The 17,190-nt window shown below is 35.7% G+C and overlaps 1 long non-coding RNA gene across 6 annotated transcripts in view; it reads right to left on the bottom strand.

Annotated features, from left to right (window-relative positions):
* LOC145675927 (uncharacterized) overlaps window positions 1-17,190 on the bottom strand; it is an 87,871-nt gene that overhangs the window by 14,584 nt on the left and 56,097 nt on the right. For 2 of the 6 annotated variants that reach the window (XR_014129241.1, XR_014129240.1), the window contains exon 2: window positions 12,034-12,104. The exons of 2 other annotated variants lie outside the window; for them this stretch is intronic. This is a non-coding gene — a long non-coding RNA (uncharacterized LOC145675927). Of the gene's footprint in view, window positions 1-12,033; window positions 12,161-17,190 lie in introns of all 6 variants that reach the window. 2 more of the 6 variants (XR_014129243.1, XR_014129244.1) reach the window with 2 other exon arrangements.

Genomic DNA, 17,190 nt, shown 5'->3' with positions numbered 1-17,190 from the left:
TGTTGCCAACGAATTGTAAATTCAATGTGGCAGATGATTTCTGTACCACTGAATATACAGGGTCGTATCCAGAAGTAGTAGGACTGATTTTATTATTATTATTATTATTGAACATTTTGGTACATCTTCAAAATAGGCCCCTTGAGCACTTACACACTTCTGGTAGCGAGCCTTCCAGGTCGCGAAGGCCTTCTGGAAGTCGTCCTCCGGGATGCCGTTCAGCGCCCTCGTCGTCGCCACTTGGACCAGTTCCACCGAGTAGAAACGATGCCTCTTGATACTGGGGAACAGGAAGAAGTCCGCCGGTGCCACATCAGGGCTGTAGGGGGTTGAGGCAACGTGGAAACGCCGAATTTGGTCAGGAGATCCCTCAGAGTCTACGCGCCGTGGCACGGCGCGTTGTCATAGTGGAGCTTCCACTTCCCCACCAGGTCTGGTCGCACGCGTGTGATCCGATTTCGCAGCCGTGTGAGCACTTCCACGTAAAATCTTGCATTTACACTCTGTCCAGGAGGTACAAACTCCTTATGGACACTGCCACGACGGTCAAAAAATGCAATCAACAACGATTTCACTGTCGATTGCGAAATTCTGCCCTTCTTTTTACGGAGTGATTGTGTGGCTCATGGTATCCTCCTTGTAGGCCTGCGTACGCATGTCCTTGGTTTCGGTCGTTGATTTTCCTAGTTTGACACAAAACTTGATAACGTACCGCTGCTCCAAATTTCGCTCCATCGCAACTGACGACGAGGCGTCACAACAGGAGGTCACTAACACAGTGGTCTACACTCAACTAACGCACGCAGGCGACTGCCGCCGGTCGAAACCTGTTCCCAAGGCTCTCACTGTGCAGCCCCCCTACATTGCTCCGCGCACGCGGGAAAAATCAGTCCTACTACTTCTGGATACGACCCTGTATATCCATGAAACGGGGCATAAACATCATTCGTCACTATAGAAAATATACTGTGGAAGTATTCCTCTCCCAAGGACTCCAGTTTGTTAGTGTTTCCAACCAAGTGTAAAAATGAGAAGTTGTAGAACCGGTTCCGTACGATGAGACGTTTATATATCAAGCGTGGCAGATACATCATGCGACACTACAGCAAAAAGATGTTGGACGTGACCGTCTCACAGCCATTCTAGGTTGTCATTGTTACCAACCAAATGTAAACATCACAATGTTGAAAATAGGGTGCGTGCCACTCAACGAATATATAATAAATGTGACAGAAGCAGCATTGGACAATCGAAAATATATTGTGGGTGTCCCCTTCTCCCAAGCACCCCAGTTTCCCAGTGTTGCCAACCAATGACAACATTCAAGATTTTCGCAGGAAGTCTACAGCATTGGCGGACATAATTAGACTGTGACCCATACTAGGTTTATAGTATGTTAGTGTGAACTCACAAGCATTCATGATGTCAGTGTTTCCAACCATTCTAAAATACATTTTCTCAAAAGATTGCCTGGCCGTTGCATGCATAGAGACAAAACTTCGCATAAACCTCATTCGACACAACAGCAAACATACTGTGTTTGTTACCATTTCCCAAGCACCCTAGTCTGTCAGTATTGCTAACGTTTTCAAAATAAAAATTCGTCAAATAGCAGTATACTAGCTTGGTCATATTTTTATATTGTCTAATGATATGAACATGTGGCTGAACATATATCATGGGACATGAGTATTAACCACGCAACAACGAATAGCACAGGTTAAGAGTTCGTATAGAAAGGAAGGGTTGGATGGGTCCTGCATGCATCTACGTATTCACAACAGCTTCATTGTGACATATAGAGAGCCATTGTGGGGAAACCACGATTTGTCTTCAGAGTTTGCTCATCATACCAAAGTATGTGATATGCCAAATGCTAGAGTTGGGCCACACGGATCCAGGGTCATTTCAAGTCAGGTATTACGTTAGTAGCATTTACGAAAACTCTGGCAGAAAAACTAATCAATTTCAAACTGGTAACGTATGTGTTTTTTTCCGGCATCGCAGGGAGTTGACATGTCGCATAATATGGAAGGTCATGAAAGTAACTAATCAATATTGGTACGTTCTAATGTGCATATGTGTTACCTTGATCAAACTAATGTATCTACTTATTCTGTTAGGGTCCCACTTGGTGAATTTTATGAGTTCAAGCACTCTATTCATGGTAAGGCTTGAATAATGAGATTGAAATGTCTGGCTAGATGTTGTTCGCCAGACACCCACATATATTTTCGACTGTCTAATGCTGCTTCTGTCACATCTGTTATATATTCGTTCAATGGCAAACACTCCATTTCCAAAATCATGAAGAATACATTTGATTGGCAGCATTGACAACCTAGAATGGTGAGAGACGGTCACGCTTAACATCTTTTTGCTATAGTGTCGGGCGATGTTTCTGCCAAGCTTGGTGTATAAACGTTTCATCGTACGGAACCTGTTCTACAACTTCTCATTTTTAAACTTGATTGGCAACACTGACAAACTGGGGTCCTTGGGAGAGAAATACGTCCGCAGTATATTTTCTCTAGTGACGAATGATGTTTACGCCGTTTCATGGATATATATTTAGTGGTACAGAAACCATTTGCACATTGAATTTACAATTGGTTGGCAACACTGAAAAAATGGGTACTCCGTGTTCAAAGTGATATTATCAAAGCCTTGCCCGAGTCATGTTCTAGCAATGAGCTAAGGAGAAACATGATGGGCTCAGGCGCTTACGCGTGATGCATCGTAATATTCATTTTTACTTAACAAACTTCCCTCTTATAGGGTCAGATTGTGGATTTGCCCGTGATTTGAAAACGGTTTCGAACTTCCCATTACAAGAACGTTCAGACCATATATAGACCCTTAGGTACTTGGTCCCGGTGTGGAATCATCCCGTGTTATTTTCACAAATAATGTGATGAGCTGATACCAAAAGTAACTACATTTCAACCCGACTTCTCATCAAAATATACATTTCAATTTAAGTTCTTAAAAATGCTGAAGATTTATATTAAAGGAAAAAAAATCACGGAAATTCCATCGCACGTGAACATGAAAATGACTGAAAGTGACCAAGATGTGTTAGGAAACAGAGTTTATTAGGTATGAAATAATGCCTACTGACAAGTTCTTCTTCCGTCCATAAGACGATGATATTGGAAACGTTAATACAATTCTTTTCTGAAATCGAAGGGCATGACAAAAACATCTAATAAAAAGATATGGAGAAGTTGGTGTTATGGACGCCACCTATGGCATGATCAAATATTCCTTACCTTTATTATTTTCTTGTAGTTAGAACTAATGTTGATTTCTCGGTTGCAACTTTTGTTATTGAAACAGAATCAACAATATGCATTGGTGAAGCTTTAAATATTTTCAAAGAATGGAATCCTGATTAGTAGTCGAAATACTTCGTTACAGATTACTGTAAAGCTGAAGCTATTGCAATATCCTAAACGTTTAACTGTACTGCATACGTTTGTTCGTTTCATCGTAACCAAGCGTGGAATAAGTGGTTGAGTCGAACAGGAAACATCCCAGGGAATTTTAAATTAGAAACTAGCAATGTTGTGGAGGAATATCGCACACTTAAAAACAGAAGAAATATCTCAAGAAAAAGTAAACACTGCTAGAAATAGTTCTGCAAAGAAATTAAATAAGAAAACTACTCTTTATTTTGAGAAAATATGGTTGTCAGAAAAGAAAATGTAGGTAGGTAGAAAGAAAATAACAACAAAAAATTATGGAATAGAGGCACAGAACAAATCGTTGAAATATTGGAACTTGAAAGTAGCTTTGACAAAACCCTAACAGGCGTTCTGATTATTATTGTTGAAAAATTTGTAATTCATTCACCGTGTAAATAATGAATATATATATATATATATATATATATATATATATTAAACGTCCATCGTAAATCGTACAATGAAGAGATATTCCCATTCTTACATTATAGGCCCACATTTTTTAATTGAACCTGTACTTATGTGATATATGAATGCAAAGCATATCTGTCAGTCGTTTCGTATTTATATCAGAAATGGCGTATTTGAAGTGCAAAGCGAGATCTCTCTCGAAACGTATTATAATGTTTATTTTAATATTACCTATTGCATTGTCATGATTTCGTCCAATACCAGCTACCGTGCAAACATATGTGTGTAATCTCTCTTCACAACAAGCAATATGATTTTGAACATATTCCAGTTAAATATAGTCACGATAAGTTAGTACGTAATATTGCGAGAAGTGTTGAGGGTTTACTAATATTTCAACCGAAGAACATTTCACCGAACGAACGGAAACGAAATAGAAAATGAAGGAAGCCACTACCGATCAAAACGGGGCCGCGGTGGCTCAGTGGTAGAGCGTTCACCTCTGGTGCATGGGGTTCTGGTTTCAAACCCTGCTCCCGCCAAGTGAACTTTATGGTGGACAAACACCGTGTGCGTGGGTTTTCTCGGGGTTCTCCCGTTTCCTCCCACTTTCTTCATTCCACAATTTCATTAATTACTCATCATCACCGTTTCCTTTAGCCTAGCCGGCATAACCGTAGAACGTAAAACTCAAAATTTCATTTCATTTTCACTACCGATCAAAAGGATAAAAGAACACTGAAAGGTAAAAGAAAAATTGGGCCTAAAGCAGATATTCATAGGCAGAATAAAACGTTGCAAGTTGAGTCCGTTGAATTACTTTAGCACTAGATAGGCATTGCAGGTGGCTATTTAAGCAAATGGATAACATGCGTATTTTGTTTGTTTCTAGTGTTTAAATGTCACTAATAAAAAAAATGTGTAAATCTTGTATTTGGTATTTTATACTTAACACAGAAATGTGTAAGCACTGACATTCTCCACGTAGATATGTCCGTTATGTCCTTGACATTATTGTTACATTGCAATTTTTTTTATCACATTACCTCGCGAAACTATGCAAAATATCAGGTTAAAGGTTAATCTTTTAATATTGGAAAAATTCAAAAAAACATATTAAAATTAAATGGAATATTTGTTACTACCTTGTTAATAAAAAAATAGTTCTTTAATAGCTTTCAATACAACGTGGCTGTTCTTCATTCGATATTTCCGATATCGAATTAACAAATTATTTTTGAACGCAATGAGAAAAAAAATTCTCACTCCTCTTCTAACATGCTCTACTAATTTAAATTCTTATATTTTTCACACAAGATATGATCTTGCACAATTATGCAGTGCTGTAGTTACTTTTGTCCTTATAAAATCATCGCGAGTTACTAGCGAAACAAGAATCACAAATGAGAATCATCTTCAGCAATGAATAGTTTGTTTTTCAAGAATGATACTTATTTGCAATTCACGTCTCGCTTCAGTATCGAGGTAATATGAGACATAGACCTACAGATCGAAGTGGAATTCAGACCTTTTTAGTGCATTCAAAATTCTTCCATTAGTAAACGAATACGAGATAGTTCACCACAGACACGATCGCTAACCAGTAAACGAGCTAGGATTTTTTGAAAGGAACTTCGTTGTTCTGTATAAACAGTAACATTCCTATCAAATCTAGTTATGGCGTTTAGAGTTTCTTTGTGCAAACTTCATGAAGATTTGTTCAACATAATTTGAAACTCTTCAAATACAAGTCTTTCTAATTCGAAATTACACGCATAGATTTTGTAGCAATAAGTAATAATTAAGACTCACCATTATTGAGAGATTTCGTATTATTCTTTTGACGTTCTAAGATGTAACGAGCTCCTATAGAAGATATGACATAGACTAGAGAAATAAGATATAAAGAGCGAGGAATTATTTATTAAAAAAAAAAAAGAAGAAGAAGAATCTCCGGATTTACCTTTAGCTCAGTAAAAGCACACAACCTTTTAATGACACCATATCCCACTAACACCATCCTGGCTGGAATGTGACAGAATCACTAAGAGAGTAATGCTGCTACATCAAAACTATTTTGCGCGTACGTTACATTGAACAAAAATGTCACCAACCAAATTCTGTTTTCTTACCTAGCTGACTTGAGTCTAAATTCAAAGTTGTCGTTGGCCTTAAAGAATAAACATTCTTAATGTTCCTTTCGACATTTACACAAGATCTACTTCGATATTATACATGGTCTTCAAAAAGTCCTGCAAAAAAGTAAAAAGCTGTAACTTTGTAACCATTTATTGTATTTGTACAAGACTTTTAGTGGACTTGTAAGGAAGTCTGAAATTTTGTTTCCAAGCAGCTTTTCAACGCCAAACCTCCAGCTAGGCACCATTTACGTCCAAACATTGCTGACGTCTTTTCGGGAATCCAAGAATGGTATTTCACAAAACTCACTTCTTATGTCACAGTCTTCTGTCAATTCCTGTACAAGTTTCAACTTGTAAGACTTTTCCTTTATTTTCTTACAAACGATATTGTGTATCGTTGTCATTGGCACTCGCAGCTCCAAGGATCTGCGTTTCAACGATTTCTTTGGACTTCGCAACACGCTTTCCTGCACGGACTGAATCACATCAACACTAGTTGTTGGCCTTTCGCTACGAGACAAGTCCAAGACACTTCCGGTAGCTAGGAACTTATCTCTCTGTACCATCTCTTGATACTTGAACCTGCAGGTGGTTGTTTCTGATATTTTCGTCGGAATTTTCTTCTCACCAAAACACTAGATTTTAACTCACAAAACCACGCCACACACTGCGCTTCCTCTTGAATAGACGCCATTTTTGTCACGTGATTTGCTGTTATGACGTCAACTTACATCCGCTCATTGTTGCCAACAAAAATTTTAACATTTCCACTAAATATTACAAACAAATCACAAAATTGTAAGTAGTGTTTTCAAAGTTACAGCTTTTTACTTTTTTCCAGGACTTTTGAAAGACTCTTAGCTGATTTGTGAACTAGTTTCATCCAGTAATCCATTTTTGTTTAGCTAACCTGCTACTAAACTCAAATGTCGGTTGGATATCCTCTGTGTGTATAATGGATATCTATCCTTCAATTCCTTTACATTTACGAGTATATTATGCAAGATTTTATTAAAACTACAAGATTACTTTGAATTTAGACACAGGTAAACTTTGTAAGGAACTAGCGTTGATTACCTGCTTCGCTGGGTTGAAATATAAATTTAAATGCAAAACTTCTTGTGTCATATGTTTGAAAAAACGAGCAAAATTTAAATATTGCTATTGTGGATTGAATTTAGATTTAAACGGCATCGAAGTGTCACCCTTCATCTCAGCGACGCAGAAAACTATGGACTCGACACTAACATAGGTCATTTTCGATTAGTTTTATATATATCTCCCTCCTCCAACTTGCGGGGCTGGATTTAGATTTAAACTATATCGTGTCACTATTCATTTTAACGACCCCGAACACCATGATCGACAGTAATATCTCAATTTCGGTCATTTATAAATATCTCCCCTCCTCCTATATTGTACCATCAAAGAGAAATGATAAAAACACTTCCAGGCCCGAACCTCATCTATGTTCAAAATTTCATCGAGATCGGTTGGGTAGTCCAAGCAATGAGAACTCAAAAACATTGTCACTTTCATTTATATACTGCATATATATGAAGGGCTTAAAGGATAAAGGTGTTATGTTACATTTTTTGAAACGCTGCATTCTGGCGGTTCATGCATGTGTTATATGTTAATCATGCTACGTAACACCTTATTTAGTGAGTCCTCCTCTTAGTGGATATTTAGAAATGATCAAGGTGGTATGTTAATGGACGAAGTTATTAAAGTGAATTTTTCCGTCATATTCAATTTGTTACATAATACCTTTGTCCTCCAAGCGTTTCATATATATATATATATCGATATATAGATAGATAGATAGATAAAACAGTTCTTGATACTTGTCTTACGTATAAAAAAAGCACGAAAAATTGAATGCTGTAATATTATTTCTTTACATATCTTGGCAAATTCCAGCTAGCATGCGGAAGAGAGATTACATCTCCATGACAAATTAATATGTGAAACAATTCTGGATAACTTGAATGCTAAGATATATTTTATTTATTTAATTTATTTACTTAGTTCTTTGTTCTTCTCTCTCGTATTTACCAGCTATCTCCTGTAGGTGATACTCAATACTACTTGAAACTTCGAGAGAAAATTACACAACCCTTGAACGATGAGTTTTCTAATTGTTTAAGTAGCAATTCTTCCAGTTTGTTTTGAATTATGTAAATATGTTTGTGTGTGTGTGTTAATAGATGTTACGAAAATTCCGTTGTTTGGTTATTTTATTTAATCGTCCTGCTCTTTTACCTTGAGCAGTAAGTTCTGTCATTACTATGAATACCCTGAGCATTTTCATATGCCTATGCACACCTATTACATCATATCTCCATATGTGTAATTCTTTTCTAAGTTATCTGGAACAAAAATGTGCATGTGATACCTTATTTTTCGTCACTTATTTTCAAAGTATTTAAGACACTTTTTCAGTTTTGACATCTCTTTTTGTAAGGGATTTTGTAATGTATTTCTTGCATCTAAGTATGAACTATCGTAGCCAGGCAAGTAACTCTAATATGTTATATGTTTCCTAATATTCATTTTCGGACGAGATTTTGAATGCTTTTTAGGAAGAAATCTCTCACATAAGCAACCACATTAACTTAAGTTGAGTGGACCATACATTTTGGGTAGTAAATGACTGATTTTTGTCACACTGGAAAGTTGTTTCCAGACATCAAAGAATATATTTGAAACGACTTACTGAATGCAAATTCCAAACTGGAGAAAATTACACACGGTACAAGAGAGTTGTGAAAAACTATGCAATCACATCTATCTTTGTATTTTAGAAGAACTTACAAAAAAATTTAGAATCTACAAAAGTTAAACATATACGAAATCATACGTAAATGCTCAGGAAGTTACACAGGAATGACAAGAAAGAAGGAAAAAAAATGACCATAGATCAAAGAGCACACAACATTATTTACATATCTATTACATAAAACATACAATTTATATTACATAAAACATACAATTTAAGAAAAAAGGTGTCTCACATATTTCAATAATGTAATATTAAAGAATTGTGCTGAAGATTTTTAGAATTCTATCAACGAAATTCGCACGAAGGAAATCATAAATTCTAAATGACAGTTACTAACAAATTTTATAAAGAATTTCAGATGGAATAGGATTAATATAATTGTGTTTCCTTGTGGTTAAGGAATTAACATACTGGATTTGCCTTTGTTCACAAAATTCGGTAGTTCGGGACTTCATATTAAAATGTAGGCCTATATTTATCTGGCTCTAAATGTAACAGATTTGGTGTAAATATTCCTTAAATGCAATAATTTAAATTTATTCTCAGTTCAAATTAATTTTTCATTAACCGAGAATCATTTTTACGGATAAATGAAATTACAATATTAAGCAAATGTATACAGTAAATAATAACATCATAATGTAGCTATTAAGAATTGTAGATATCAATTGTTTTCTAGTTTTTTTATTATACTCAATAAACACCATTTTTAAACAATATATTCCTTAAGGTTCAATTTAAAAGATAAACTTTTTCTTTTTCTTTTTTAATTTTTATCTTTGCTGAAACATCCATTGACGGAAAAACATTTAAGTGAAAGTTCCCAAAGAACGAACTTCTTCACATGCAGAGAGGTAAACTACTAGCTTTTCTATTATTGTAAAAACGTTTGGAACGGTCGGTGCATTATAATTAACTTTGTTCGATTTACAAATAGCTTCTTTCCTCAGTCATCATGATCGACATACAAACATGTAAATACTGAAGATAATTTCACATCGTTTCAAATATTGCTAAGAACTATAATAACCTAAATGTAAGGTTGTAAATGCTCACCACTGAAACGAATTCAGCTCATTTCAAACCCATAGTTTAAACGGAGACTTAACTCACGCTCAAACTCAAGCCTTTTAAAAGGAAGTTGCTAAACTCACGCTTTTTTTTTTTTTTTTTTTTTTTTTATCTGCGCTCAAGTTCACGCTCAATATAAGGAAACATGCTCTGATAATTTAATAAATCTAAAAACATTTAAATGGTGCAGATTTAGAACGATCCGGATTATAATTCGAAACATTAGGGTAAAATATATTATAAATCTACTTACAGATTTCTGTAATTCCTAAATTTATATAGTTCTAAGCTTTCGATTCTTTCCTGGAGTCTTGGTTGCGGAAGTTAGAAACACGAAGAAAAAGAAAAGAAACATCAAGGAATAAAAGTGCAACGGACTTACAAAGGGAAGAGCTGTGTTGTACAAAAACACGTTGTCAATTGCGTCGGCGATCTCCAAATGACGTGAAGCGAACTAAAATATGGCGGAGTCAATTGGCGTGCCTTTCCTGTCCCTTAGAAGGTTGTTAACTCATGTTGTTATATTTATTGGGATGCCAATGCTGTGAAAATGTTGTAATTACCGCCTCCCATTTATAATTCAACCATCCCTTATGTAGGTTTATTTTTATTTATTTCTTTAATGAATAAATATTTTTATAAACTAGTTTCTCTACTGCTTTTCTAGTTCTAAATAAAATTGTTGCATTTTCTATCATGTGTTGTGTTTTTTTAAATGTTTCGATAAACCTAATATAGGATTTTCCGCTTTTGAATCTCTGTGTTCTTTTACTCGTACTTTTAAATTTCATTTCGTTTTGCCTATATTACTCTCTTGGCAATTGCATTTTATTTCGTAAATACCAGATTTTTCATTGGGATCCGTGAAATTACTTTTAAATTGGGTGATGTCATTCCTAAAGTGATGGGGGATTTTAAGGCTGAACGGAAAACGTATTGTGTATAGATTCTATTTAATGCAGTTGTCAATCTGGGAAAGACAGGTAATCCAACCCATTTTTTATCCTTTATGTCGGTTTCCTAGGAAAAATATGCAATGCTACCCATTTTTTGTCTTTCATGTCGGTTTTAGGTTTATCGGGACATAAATTCCTTTTTAACTGTTTATACCAATTAATTAATAATGAAACTGGATACCTGTTCAAACTAGCCAGTTTCATTAAGTAATCAATATCTGTTTTTAAAAAGGTAAGTCATGTGACACGTAAAATAAAATTCTTCCAAATATTTGATTTGGTACTTGTTGAATGAGCAGATTTATAATGTATGTACTGTGTACCAGCTGTGGGCATGTATTTAGTAGACACCAGTAATGAATTTGTTGTTATGCCTTCTTATGTTGAGGTCTAAATAAGTAAATCTGATTTCCTTTTCTTCCTCAACTGTCAATTTTCTTGTACAACAAAAGTACGTTGTCAACATACTGTATCTATAATAGCGTACTATACCGACTTTCTGCTTTTTCAGAATCTTACTTTCAACCATATGTCGTACTAAATTGGCTAACAATGGTAATAGTGGGTTTCCATAGCCAGACCTTTAACTTGGTGATAGAGATTATCTTGGAAATAGAAAATATAGGTACCGGTAACAAAGGTTCTTACTGTACAAAACGTTCGTAACTGATTCAAAAACGAATTGGAAAGGAATGAACGGGTACATGTCAACAACGTCTATTGAAGCCATTTTAATGTTATTTTGCATTGACTAAACTACATACTTATTGTTTTACTTCGAAGCTATTTTTTTACGCAATTAGTAAGGGAAATATTCAAACACATAAAATAGTTGACAAGCCATTTAATCAATTTACACGTGGGAGGGCGTTGACCTATAAGTCGAACAGGAACATTTGCCTCATGTATCTTTGGCAGGCCACAAATTATAGAAAATATAAAGAATATTCAGGAATTACAGAAATCTGTAAGTAGAATTATATTAAAATATATTATTTTACAAAGAGAAAATAATTTTACAAAGAGAAAATAATGTCCAAAAAACACATTTATACAATCGGCAAATCTGTAATTACAGTAATAAGGACGAACGTGACCTCTAAATGTGCCTTCATAATAGGAGCATTATACATATTTTATGTACCCGGACACCTAATAAGCACTTGACTGACGAACTGTAAATTCTGTGACTTCGAAAGTACCTGCCCGTGCATATTTGGTTCCTTTACATTCTGCTCCTTGGCTGCTTTTCTCCCTTAGTCCTTGCACGTCCCTGTATGTTATGAAACAAATATCCTTACCCAGTAAGTTCAGTGAAATGGCAATCTGCTAACAGAATAAATGTATTTAAGGCATCAAGAGATTTGTTTGATCAAAAGTATGCACTAATATGTAGTAATATTTTATACGCTAGGCAGTTCTTAACCTGTATGAAGAAATTAAATATATTTACTTTGTGCATGATTTCAAGTACCAGAAAAAATGCTTTAAAAATTGGTCAATCCTTATGAAGAGTTACTTGGGATCAATGACAGTTGCTTCACCATTTTTATCTTTTTTTATATATACATTGGTAGCACAAACCTTTTTTTTTTTCCTTTTCTTTTTCTTTTTTTCTTTTTTTTTTTTTTAAATTTCAATCCCTGCCAGTTTGTGAGTGGCGGGGTCATTTTCGTTGAACACTTGGTGACAATAAATGACTTTAAACACATTTTCTTCAGCGTTTTCTCGTCTTTAATTTTGTCCCTTAGCACAAAAAGCCCTAATTGAATTCTAATAAGTGAAAACTTCCCTTTAAGTTTAGTATTAAAATTTAACAAATTCTACTTTTTAGAGTTGAGATCTGAAATAAAGGGATGAAATATTGACAGTTTTTTTATCTTTTTATAATTTCATATGGTACTATAGTTACTATCACTAGAATAACAACCCTGATACAATTTTTATGATTTTTTAACATTTTAATTTAGTAATTTCTGCAAAGTTTGAAGTATGATACTAGGGTGCAGCGTTTTACCACTTTTTTTTCGGAACGAAATGTAATACCAGGCAAAAGTGGGCTGCCCACATGGACATTTCAGGTATAGATTTTCTTTCAAATCGGATAATATCTTCTGTGAGAACTATTGCCTCAAAGTTACAAAATTTCATTGAAAACTACAAAAAATACCAAAGTTGTTCATTAATTTTAGTTATGTTAAAGTAAACATTTTTTGGTTAAATACATGTCAGTTGCTTAGAAAACTGACATTCAAGTATAAAAATGCCAGTTATGTGTCCTTGGGGGGGATCGGGATGCCTCCTCTGGGACCAGAAAAGGGGGCAAATTCAGTACATTTAAGCAGTTGTCAGGTCCTCGCTCACCTGGTCATATAGCCTGTCCAAGCGTCCCAGAGTCTACCACGTGGAGGTGGCTGCACCTAAGGCTGCTGCGCCAGCCCTATCCAACCAACTAACCATACATAGGGACGGATGAACTAATTCAATTCGTCACTGTCAGGAAAAATTGTAACAAATTGGGACTTTGATTGAAATTTAGATAAAGCTTGCCTAGAAAGTAAGGTTGACCTGATCACCCCGTCCCTAGCATCACTGCCACATACTTCAGAGGCTGCTTCAGTGACTAATTTCACTATCCGTTCTACTGCCACCGTGTGGTATGGATAGACGGTGGAGGACTATTCTGGCACAGTGTTGTCCGAAAGTGAAAGTTTTGTCCATGAGCTATTTGTTTGATACCGTCCTTAGAACTGGTGGTACAGTTATTGACACATCAGTGCTTTCCCAAAAGATCATTTCAGTGTAATCTTTCGCCTCAAAATTCAGTATGGGAATGATGTTTTATCTAATAGTGTTATGAAGATTCTCTGCTTCGTGTTTTCAAGCACTAAGAATCTTATGTAAATCATCTTGTCGGACAGCAAGTAGACCATCAGTCATCATGGCGAAAAGAACATTCTCTGGGAGTGCGAGAAATACATTCGTCTGAATGGATGAACGGATTACAGCCTGGTATTCATTTGGTAAGTATCTAGACCTATGAATGGTCTCAAAGACGTGACGAGGACCATTAGCAATGGAAGACTTGAAATAAGTATCTCAGGTCATTACTGAGTTATCTGAGTCTTCTGACTATGATGAGGTAAGTCACATTTTATTGGTTTGAATCACACCACTGGAAGCTTTTCACAGTCAGATAGTTTTGAACCTATGGGACCTGTGTAAGAATAGAGGCTTGAATTAGCGCCAATATGCGTGAAGAGAGCTCGGGAAGGCAGTTCATTAAAATGCAAGAGAAAAATAGCCTGTTAGTTCCTTTAATTTTCGACGAATACCTCCCTTCCAACCAGTGTTAGTGTTTGTTCCATCACACCCAAGAACCTCAAGAACCATAAAACTTCATCAAAGCCACCTTCGATTTGGTTCATGATGTACTGGAAAATAGCCGTGGTCTCGTCATGGCCAGAGCCAGAGGATGGTGTCACGTCACCAACGTACTGAGAGTTAGGTTCAGCCACAAGTGATAAGTGCTCTTCTCTAACGATGCCTGCGTGTGTTTAAGTGTCTTCCCTTTGACCATCAAAGTATAAGCTTTTAATGGGATCATCATTTCTAGAACTTTCTTTTAAATTCTGAGCAATTTTAATTTTCGCACGCCTTATTTTGCTCCTGTCCACAATTAAAGCAGATTTTATGTCGCTATATTGTTGAGATGTTATAATTCCAGCCTTTAAAGCTGCCTGAAGCACAGTTGATGTTATATGTGCCGCAGCACTTTCGCTTACAATGTATCTCTGAGCAGTCATAGCAGTTTCAGTCAAATCTAGCTTCGGTTTAGATGTTCTGTCTTTGGGTTCGATCTCTTCCTCAGAAGAGCTTTCCTCTGCTTTCTCTTCAGGGTCTGCTTCATTGTCACTGAAGTCATTTTTGTGATATAATAAATAATACTGACTTTTTAAAAAAAAGAAATACAGAATTTTCTGTGAAAATAGTGTTTAGCAAACTATTATCTGTAACGGTCAATTCATATAAGCTGAAGGCAACAGTAACCAAATATAGCGCTTGAGAAATGGCGCCCAATTTGAAGCATATCCGACTCGTTCCTGATAATGACGCTGAGGTACGCAGATCGGGATAGGAGAAGGGCGATGCAGTATTGTGAGGTGGAGGGGGAGTGTCATGGTGAAAAATAACAATGCTCTGCTACCACCATGAACCACCAGTAGAAGGAAAAGGCAAGGACGAAAATAGCTGTAGAAAGACTTAATTGTACTGAATTTGTCCCCTTTGCCGGCCCCAGAGGAGGCACCCCTATCCCACCGCAGGGGCATATAACTGACATTTTGAGACTTGAATGTCAGTTTTCATAGCATCTGGCATGTAAAATCCAAAAATATGTTTACTTTAACATAACTAAAAATAATGAACAATTTTGGTATTTTTTGTAATTTTCAGTGAAATTTTGAAACTTTGAGGCAATAGTTCTTACAGAAGATATTATCTGATTTAAAAAAAAAATCTATACTTGTAATGTCCGCGTACATGGGCCACTTTTGCCAGGTATTACATTTCGTTCCGAAAAAAAAGTGGCAAAACGACCCACCCTAGTATGATACCTCTGGTGAGACATGGAGTAAACACACACACACACACACACACATATATATATATATATATATATATATATATATATATATATATATATATGAGAAAAAGAAAACTATAGTAGAAACTTTAACTGTGATATCTGATTATGAATGAAGTGAATTTTCATAAATTATACGGAAAACGTATGTTTATGCTATTCTCAATCATTTGTTTCTGAACTAAATACTTAACCAACTTGAATCACAGAATACACCGTTTTAATTTATTATTTCTATTTTAATACTGAATGCCTTACATCTTAGAATAAACCTACAACAATCAAATAAAAGAGCTAATTTTTAAAATTAAATCAAATTGATTACCAATAACAAATAAGAATAAAATAAAGGATTAAAAGAAGAAAGAAATTAATAGAAAATTGAAAAACATAAAACATTATTATAATTGAATTATGATTAAGTACAGTAGGTAAGACCATGTCTCTGCACGTTTATTACTACTTTTCGGATGGAAGATACAGCCAATGTAAGAATAGAAAAAAATTCGAACATTAGCAACTACAAAATATATTTTGGACTAGAAACTAAATTCTTTTTTTTTTTTTTTTTTTTCATGGAAAAAATGTCTGCAATGAAGTAGGAGGCATAACAAAGGGTGAAGTTAAGTAAAGTCACCTTGCAAAGAAAAATAGATCAAATTCTCAGTATAGAGAAGATGTTCGATTTCTGCAAATAAATCATTAAATGTTTTATCAATTTTCTCGCTGTACATAAATAAATTCTTACCCGTATTATATCGACCTTAAAGCCTGCGAAACTACAATCTATTACTACATACAGTGTTGGCCAAATTATTATGGTAATCGCATAGTTACGAGAAAACCTGAAAAATAACTTGAATTCTAGAGTAAAATGTGAAGTTACGTAAACACTGATTTGAATATCTGCATAGAACAAAGTAAAAAAGATAGATACATACTTTTGGTGCACTTATTACTTAATAGGTCCTCCCCCGGGTCTTGATAACGGCCAATGTTCGCTGTGGCATGCTCAACATATTTGTTTGTATTATTTCCTTAATTGTACCGTTCTGTGTTCAAATTACTATAATCCTGTACATTGACATCCTTTTATTTGTGCAAACTTCATCGTCGTTGATAACATCCTTTAAAACTTTCCATATACCCTCGATTAGTTTAAGATCTGGGCTATTACCAGGCCAGGGAAGCACTTGCAAACAGATGGTGGGGACCCCCGGGGGAGGTCCCCGGTGGAGACACTCGGTCGAAAAAGTGTAAAACGCTTTTTCAGGCCAGCCACCCTGAATAAGATTTTCCTGGGTTTTTCTCATTCACACCAGGCAAATCCCGGGGTGGTACCTAACTTATAGGTCCCAGGCCCTTCCCCCATCCTTTCTTCTTTCCCCTTCCCCGGATTGTGTGCTCGCCGAGGGAGGTCATCCCTCAAACGTGAAGGACTAAATGGCCTTAGATGCTGAAAGCCCACAAATCTAAATCCTAACCTAACCTCAAGCTTCGATGTACGGTGGTTCTCAGCTAGTCTCTTCGTTTTGACCTAGCAATTTTCTGTTTTAATACTTTCCTTTAACTACAGTCTCCTTTGCGTTCCCCCCTCTCTTGTTTCCTTCCACTACATCTCCTAGGACGTCTCTCAAAATAAACTTCCTCCTCAGCCAATGTCCCAACCACTTCCTTTTCCTCCTCTTAAGTACATCTAAAATAATTCTTTTCT

This window comes from Thermobia domestica, chromosome 18 (assembly GCF_964235325.1).
Source record: "Thermobia domestica chromosome 18, izTheDome1.hap1.1, whole genome shotgun sequence".
Classification (NCBI taxonomy): Eukaryota; Metazoa; Arthropoda; class Insecta; order Zygentoma; family Lepismatidae; genus Thermobia; species Thermobia domestica.
Note: the sequence above shows the minus strand (reverse complement) of the source record. Positions and strands in the feature narration are given on the sequence as shown.